Here is a 7,793-nt window from a genome sequence, read left to right on the forward strand (position 1 = left end):
TTTTCTCACTTCTTATTTTTCATCATTTTTTCTTTTAAATTATTTTATCTCATTATTTATTATAAACTTTTAAAATATTTTTCTCTTTGTAAATATATTTGTTAATTTTTTATTTAAGATTTAAAAAAAATAAAACTAAAAAATTGTTTTTAGAAAATATTAACCAAACACCTCTTGTTTTTTGAAAACTACAAAAACAGTTTTCTGTTATCATTTCTGAGAACACAATTTTGGAAACAAAAAATATAAAACAATACCAAACAGGACCTAAATCTCTTTGGTTCAAATTTTAAGGGGGTAAAATTAATAATTTGTGTGGGTCTCACATTGTATTTTAAGGATAAAGTGAACCATTTTGTATACAAGAATTTAATATTAACTCCATCCTAAGTCCATTTATATTTTTTAGTGAAAATTACATATTATATGGGAATTTTAATAGATTGTGCAAAAATATGGCTTTTTTTCAAGAAAAGTTAATCTATGGCTTTTTTTGTTTTAATTTCACTTTTATGGGTTTAGTTTCCCATAGTTTTGTATAAAAGTTTGTTTATGCCATATTTTCACTCTTAATCAAGTTTTTTGGATTTGAAATGGTGTGTTTGTAATTTGATTATTTTTTTTAGCTTATTTGATTATTATTTTTTATATTAATTTTATATAACTATTTTTATATTAAATTTTTCCATGGTTGTTTTGCAAATATATATATATTTTTTTTTTGTAATATGAATTGTGTTTATTATTATTTTTATTTATTGTAAACATTTTTTTTCCTTTTTTTTTTAGGTTGTACGTTTTTTTTTTAAAACCTGGGTAAGGTAACCAGTTACTTAATTAATTTTTCAAAGTTATGTAAAAAAAATCCTACAGCTAGCTTAAATAACATTTATCTAAAGGGGTAACCAGTTACTTGTTTGTGTTTTTTCACATTTATGTAAAAAATAATCTTAGAGGTTAAATAACATGTATCAGGAGGGGTAACCAGTTACAGTGCGATTAGTAACTTACTGCCATAAGAGGGGTAACCAGTTATCATAAGAGGTTGACGAGTCACTCATATTAGAAATGAAAAAAAAAACATCACATTTGAAGGAAAAAAAGAAGAAGAGTAAGTATGATTTAATAACCTAGGTAACCAGTTACCATATAGAGCCCAGAAATATACACACATTAGAATGTGAAGGTAACCAGTTACCTCCTAAAATATACAAACAAACAACGTGAAGGTAACCAGTTACCACAGATCTCAAGACAGAAAAAAAAATTAGATCTGACCACGAACCAACCTCCTCCCTCGCCTCCGACAACCACCAGAAACCCCCATCCCCTACGCACAAAACCCTACACACAAAAAACGTGTTAGCATCCTTTAAATTTGTAACTTTATTCTGGCCTGTCCTTGCATTTATATGTCATTACTTTGTAAAACTAAGCAACAAACCATATGCATAAAAAGCATCACATTCACATGATTATCATATTACGCTCCATAATTTTTTATTTAAGAGTGAAAAAATAGTATTTGCATACATACCCCAATGATCCAAACATTCCCAGTGCACGTACTTTGATGTGCCCTTGCACTTACAAGGAGCTATAAAGTCCCTACCTGAGAAAGATAGAAAGATAGAAAAAAGGACTAAATCCTTTTCTCCACTCTAGGAGCCTCAATTCAACTATTACATAAAAAACAATTTTTTTTTCAAAAGTCACATGAACTGGTTCAGCTTAGTTGTTTCCGCAGCCAAAGCAGACCCAATAAATTGGCTTAGTTGACTAATTCTTCATCAGCACTATCCAAACAAACCAGCAGCACCAATAAAATTGTATACTACACTTTCCCTTAAATCTACATCAGCTATTCTTTCAAGCACCTATTATTCCGATTCAGTATCAAATTTCAAGAACACCAAAATGAGAAAGGGAGAGACTTAAAACAAATTGAATAGAAGAAGAGGACACAGAAAAAATATTTGGCAGCAAAAAGAAAAATCACCGTCTGTTTCAAGACAAATTCGGCACTGGATTTGTTCGCCGGGGCCTGCCTCAAGGTCGATCTTGTTGGGATCAGTGATCGGAGAAGGTGGGATGAGAGGCGGGTCGTCAGAGTGGTCCGCCATAAAAGTGCGATGAAGGAGAAGATTAAAAGTAACAGAGAATTGAAAGAAATGGGCTCTCTTTGCCTGAGAACAGTGAAGTGGAATGAGATTCTGAAAATGTCAACGTATTGTTAATTACCACAGTACCAAAATGAAAGAGAGGATGGACTATGTTAATTACTATAGTAATTACTATAGTACCCATCTTTTTGCTCATTTGTTTTGATTTTCAATATGGGATTAGTTTTCCCATAAACTAAGTTTTTCTTAATTAAATTTTCCCATACAAATTAAAGAAAGTTTAACTCCCATATTTTTGCACACTGATGGCTAAAAAGCCATATTTTTGAAAAATCCCCTATTTTTTAAGGCAACTCAACTATTCAAAACAAACTCCTATAGAATAAGTAAATGTGAAAAGGTACGTAAATGTCATGTCCTCAATGTTTGTAAAGTGCATTCAAAATTAAGAACTATATATATATATGGAACATATATCACTTTCTTTGAATAAGTAATCAAATTATAAAATATCCAAGACTTATCTTTGCAATAATAGTCTCTTATATATAAAAAGATGTTAATTAATAATTGAAAAATATAAAATATATAATACGAAAGAGAGAGTTAATTAGTGAGTGAGGGAAACTCTAGGCTTATTTTCAAAGCAAAACTCTTGTGACCGTCATGTCGATGATTGGATTTCAATTTTCAAGATTATATATAGCCATGGATTTGGGCAACAATTCAAACCCATTGCCTTGTTACTTAATTATAACACGCGTCTGCTTAATTGCTTAATTGATTGGGTTATATATATATATATATATATATATGACAATTTTGTTATAAGGGGCTTCACTTTAAGTCTTGCCGATAGGGCTCTCAGTGTTTCTCGACTTGTGAATAGTTTTCGGTGCAATTTTTTTATGACCGTGTATATTGTAGCTATTTAAAGCATCCTGCAAATTTTTAGAAAATTCCGAATAGTTTACAGTACCGAAAACTAGGTTCAAACATGTTGTTTTCCACGCGCATAAAAAAAAAATTAGTCATGCGTGCAACAACATGTTTGAACCAAGTTTTCGGTACTGTAAACTATTCGGAATTTTCTGAAAATCGCGCTGATGCTCTAAATAGCTACAATATACACGGTCATAAAAAAAATCGCGCCGAAAACTGTTCAAAGGTTGAGAACACTGAGAGCCCTACCGGTAGGGCTTAAAGTGAAGCTCCTATAGGAAAATTCCCCTATATATATAGGGGCTTCACTTTAAGCCCTACCGATAGGGCTCTCAGTGTTTCTCGACCCGTGAACAATTTTCGGTGCAACTTTTTTTTATGACCGTATATATTGTAACTATTTAGAGCATCCTGCAAATTTTCAGAAAATTTCGAATAATTTACAGTACCGAAAACTAGGTTCAAACATGTGTTTTCTACGCGCATAAAAAAAATTAGTCACGCGTGCAACAACATGTTTGAACCTAGTTTTCGGTACTGTAAACTATTTGGAATTTTCTGAAAATTTGCAGATGCTCTAAATAGCTACAATATACGCGGTCATAAAAAAATCGCGCCGAAAACTGTTCACGGGTTGTAAACACTGAGAGTCCTACCGGCAGGGCTTGGGCTTAAAGTGAAGCCCCTATAGGAGAATTCCCTATATATATAAGGGCTTCACTTTAAGCCCTACTGGTAGGGCTCTCAGTGTTTCTCGACTTGTGATTAGTTTTCGGCACGATTTTTTTTATGACCGTGTATATTGTAGCTATTTAGAACATCATGCAAATTTTCAGAAAATTCCGAATAGTTTACAGTACAAAAAACTAGATTCAAACATGTTGTTTTCCATGCGCATAAAAAAAATTAGTCACGAGTGCAGTAACATGTTTGAAAATAGTTTTCGGTACTGTAAACTATTCGGAATTTTCTGAAAATTTGCGGGATGCTCTAAATAGCTACAATATACACGGTCATAAAAAAAAAATCTCTCCGAAAATTGTTCACGGGTCGAGAACACTGAGAGTCCCACCGGTATGACTTAAAGTGAAACACCTACAGAAGAATTCCCCAATATATATATATGTGTTAACTCTTCTTTTATTTATATAGCAGTTCTTTGATTATGTTGGTTATACATAGCTTTAATACTTGTGTTTTTTTGTTCATCATTAGGGTTTTCATGTTGATATATAGATTTGATATATATCCCACTTGATCAAATACTCTCCTATTCTTATAATGTAGCTTAATTATTGGATTAAATTAGATTAGATTAGATTATTATGTTTGTTTATTAGTAAAGAAGAACCTTAATTATTATATGGTGAAAAGTCCGTACGACCTTCCTCTAAAGTCTATATATGTATTTTATTACTAGATACAAGCAACATGCAGTATGCACGTTTGCTTAGTTTTATTTATAGAATTTATTAATTATTTTTATTAAATATGAATTTTAAATAAATATCCTATTTTAATTAAATAATTTATTTATTTTTGCTTAAGTTTATATTTGTTCTAGTTTTTGAATTTGGGAGTGACAACAATATCTTATATATTATATGTTTAATATAATATTAAATATTATACGTTGATTTTAAATTTAAGTTTCATGCTAGTTTTTTTTTAAATAATTTGTTGCTAATTGACAGTAAATTATATTATATGTTTAACATGATATTATTCTAATAAGTGAGTTTAAGTTTAATTAAATTTTATTTAAGTTATAAAATGTGTGATTTTATTATTTTTAAATAATTATCATTGTAAAATATCTCAAAAATATCATATTTTAATTTGTTTAATGATCTTGAAGCACAAGCCATTCTAAGAGCGCCATTCAAGCCTTAGCCTTTTTCAGGCTAAAGACTGTTGGGAGAGTCCAGGGCGGCGACTATTGCCCCTTTTGGATGTAGCTATTTCCTTACATATAGAGGAGCTCCAGGCGTATACACCCAGAAGCTCGCAAGACCCACGACGCCTTGCTACAATAACGAGTGGCTAGTTCGTTCGATATCTAGGGGATACCCGTCTATTTCGCTTCACCAAGCGAACCCCACGTACTTTATAATAAATAATAAAGGGCTGGCTCTCTCCAACATTTCACAAAGAATTGAGTGGTTTTTGCTCCTTGCCCTTAGTGAAGCGAGTGGCTTCTGCTCCCCAATTTAGCATTTGTGAGCGGCTTTCCCTTCTCTTCTTTGATTCTAGATCTTCTCTTTCTGTGTCTATAAATCTTCCTGCCCCAAGTCCCTGTCCTTGTAACATTTGGCTTTTTGCATCCTTCTGCCTTGGGATAGTTGGGCCGGGCCTAGTAACTGCCGCTTCGATCAAGCGTTAAACTACTACTTATGGCTTCGGTCGAGAAAGGTATGGGCCTATGGGTCGGGTTCGTAGTAGTATTATTTTTAAATAATTATTATTGTAAAATATCTCAAAAATATCATATTTTAATTTTTTTAAATATTTATTATTTTTAAATAATTATCATTTTAAAATCTCTCAAAAATATCTTATTTTAATTTTTTCAATTATTTATTTAAGTTTAAGTATTTACAAACTATCGTTAAATATAAAAATATTCCGTTAAAGTTAACATTAAAAAAAAATAAAAAATCCTTTAAACCAAAAATTTTATTTGTCTCCACACTTATTATATAAAAGAGATATTAAATATAATTGTCATTCTCAGCATAATTTAAAATTTCAAATAAGATGCTTAATCAATCCAATCCCAAGTCTTTTATCCAAAACCATTCTAATCTAATAAATAGAAAGTCTGCAATCATTAATTATCAAGGAAATAAGTTAGCTAGTACCATGGAATTAATAAAGTACAATGATTTGTTATTGTTTTGGCTTTTGGTTGATTGTGATATGAATTTCAAATACCAACTACAACACATTAATTCAATTCAATTTTTCTTTATGTATACATAGTGGTGTTAAAAAAAAAAATTGAGGTAGGTTGGGTTGGTTTGTTAAAATTTTTGTTTTTGAATTTTTTAAACACAAAAATATAAATATTATTTTATTTTTGTTTTTTTTTATTTTTAAAAAATAAAAATATGTTTGGTAAATATTTTTGTTTTTTATTTTTAAAAACAAAAAATAATAAACGTGTTTGATAACTTTTATTTTTATTTTTGGTTTAACAACATGAGGTATTGATTTGAAGAAAAGAATAAAAATATTAAATGAAAATTGTTTAAAAAAAATTTGAAAGTGAAAAATTTTTATTTTCAAAATTTAATAAATTTTAATTAAAATTAAAAAAAATAAAAATAAAAATAGATTTATCAAATACATTTTATGTTTAATTTTCAAATTTCTAATTAATTAAATAAAAAACTATTTTTTTAAGTGTTACCAAACAACCAAGTAGTGTTTACAAAATGTATAGTTACCAAAATTTGAATTAAAAAAATTTGAAATCAATTAACTAAATAAATGGTATAAGTAAATAAGTAATTATTTTATAAAAGATGTGTCTTGATAATGGTTAAAATGTATTTCTCTCTCTTTTTAATTTGATAATTATTTTATATTAGGTGATGAAAACAACTTACAAAACTTACCTTGCAAGTTTGATTAATTTTATTATATATTATAAAAAATATATATTTAATATTATATATGAGATAAACAATTATTTTTAAAAAAAATTTAAATTAAAACGTTATCCGTAGTTTAAAAAAAAGTTTCATATACATTCCATCTATATATATATTGAATTTGAAATTTAAATTTAAGAGTACGTAGTCAATTGTATTATTTAATAGATTTTAAAAATATATTGATAAAATTCGTTAAAGTAAACAGAAAAATAAAAAATGGTTAAGCAACATTCTGTTTGCATACAGACTTTTAATATACATATAAATATTATTATTTATAAAATTTTTTATATTAATAATCAAATTATAATTCTTCAAAGCATCATAATTATTATTATTATTATGATAATTAAAATAAATTTCTTAATATATATTGTTACACATTAGAAAGTTAAAGTTTATTATTTATTAATATAAAATATTGCTAAATAATACTAGAAGTGGCTAACAACGCTTAATATGATATACCATCATTGATTCAATTTAGTAATCTAACTAATTTTTTTTTTTGATAAATCCAGATTTAGACTTTGTATTTTACAAAAGTTACCGATTAACAAAAGAGTACTCCGGATCAGATTTTGGTCAAATTTTTTTAATTTAACCAAAATCCTTTTAATTTTATAAATTAGTGAATTTAATAATCTCAAATAAAACATTATTGAATTATAAAAATTAATAAAAAAACTATATAAAATTAAAAATTTTAAAATTAATTATTTATTAATTTAAAAAGTATTCCTCAATAACACTAATATAGTGTCTAACACATATTGATAATACGATATATCGTTATCGGCACAATCTAATAATCAGTTTAGTTTTTTCAAAAAAAAAAAAAATCAGTTTAGTTTTCTTTTAAATGACCTAATTAGCTAGCCTTAATAGTGCACATATTTAAGTATTTATTATTTTCTTTTAAACACAAATTTGACTCCTATAATCTAGCTACATAACAAATTAATTTGATATTTGTTATGGCAGCTATATATATATATATACACATATACATATACATACATGCATATATAAAAACTACACTTCTTAAAAACTACAGCTTGATTTAAAA

At 27.7% G+C, this 7,793-nt stretch overlaps 1 long non-coding RNA gene across 1 annotated transcript; it reads right to left on the bottom strand.

Annotated features, from left to right (window-relative positions):
* Positions 1–981: 981 nt before the first annotated feature.
* LOC133829558 (uncharacterized) lies at positions 982–2,270 on the bottom strand. The gene is made up of 3 exons (XR_009891831.1): positions 2,000–2,270; positions 1,538–1,612; positions 982–1,344 (listed from the first exon to the last, which is right to left on the bottom strand). It is a non-coding gene; the product is annotated as an uncharacterized LOC133829558 (long non-coding RNA).
* Positions 2,271–7,793: the final 5,523 nt, after the last annotated feature.

This window comes from Humulus lupulus, chromosome 4 (genome assembly GCF_963169125.1).
Source record: "Humulus lupulus chromosome 4, drHumLupu1.1, whole genome shotgun sequence".
NCBI lineage: Eukaryota > Viridiplantae > Streptophyta > Magnoliopsida > Rosales > Cannabaceae > Humulus > Humulus lupulus.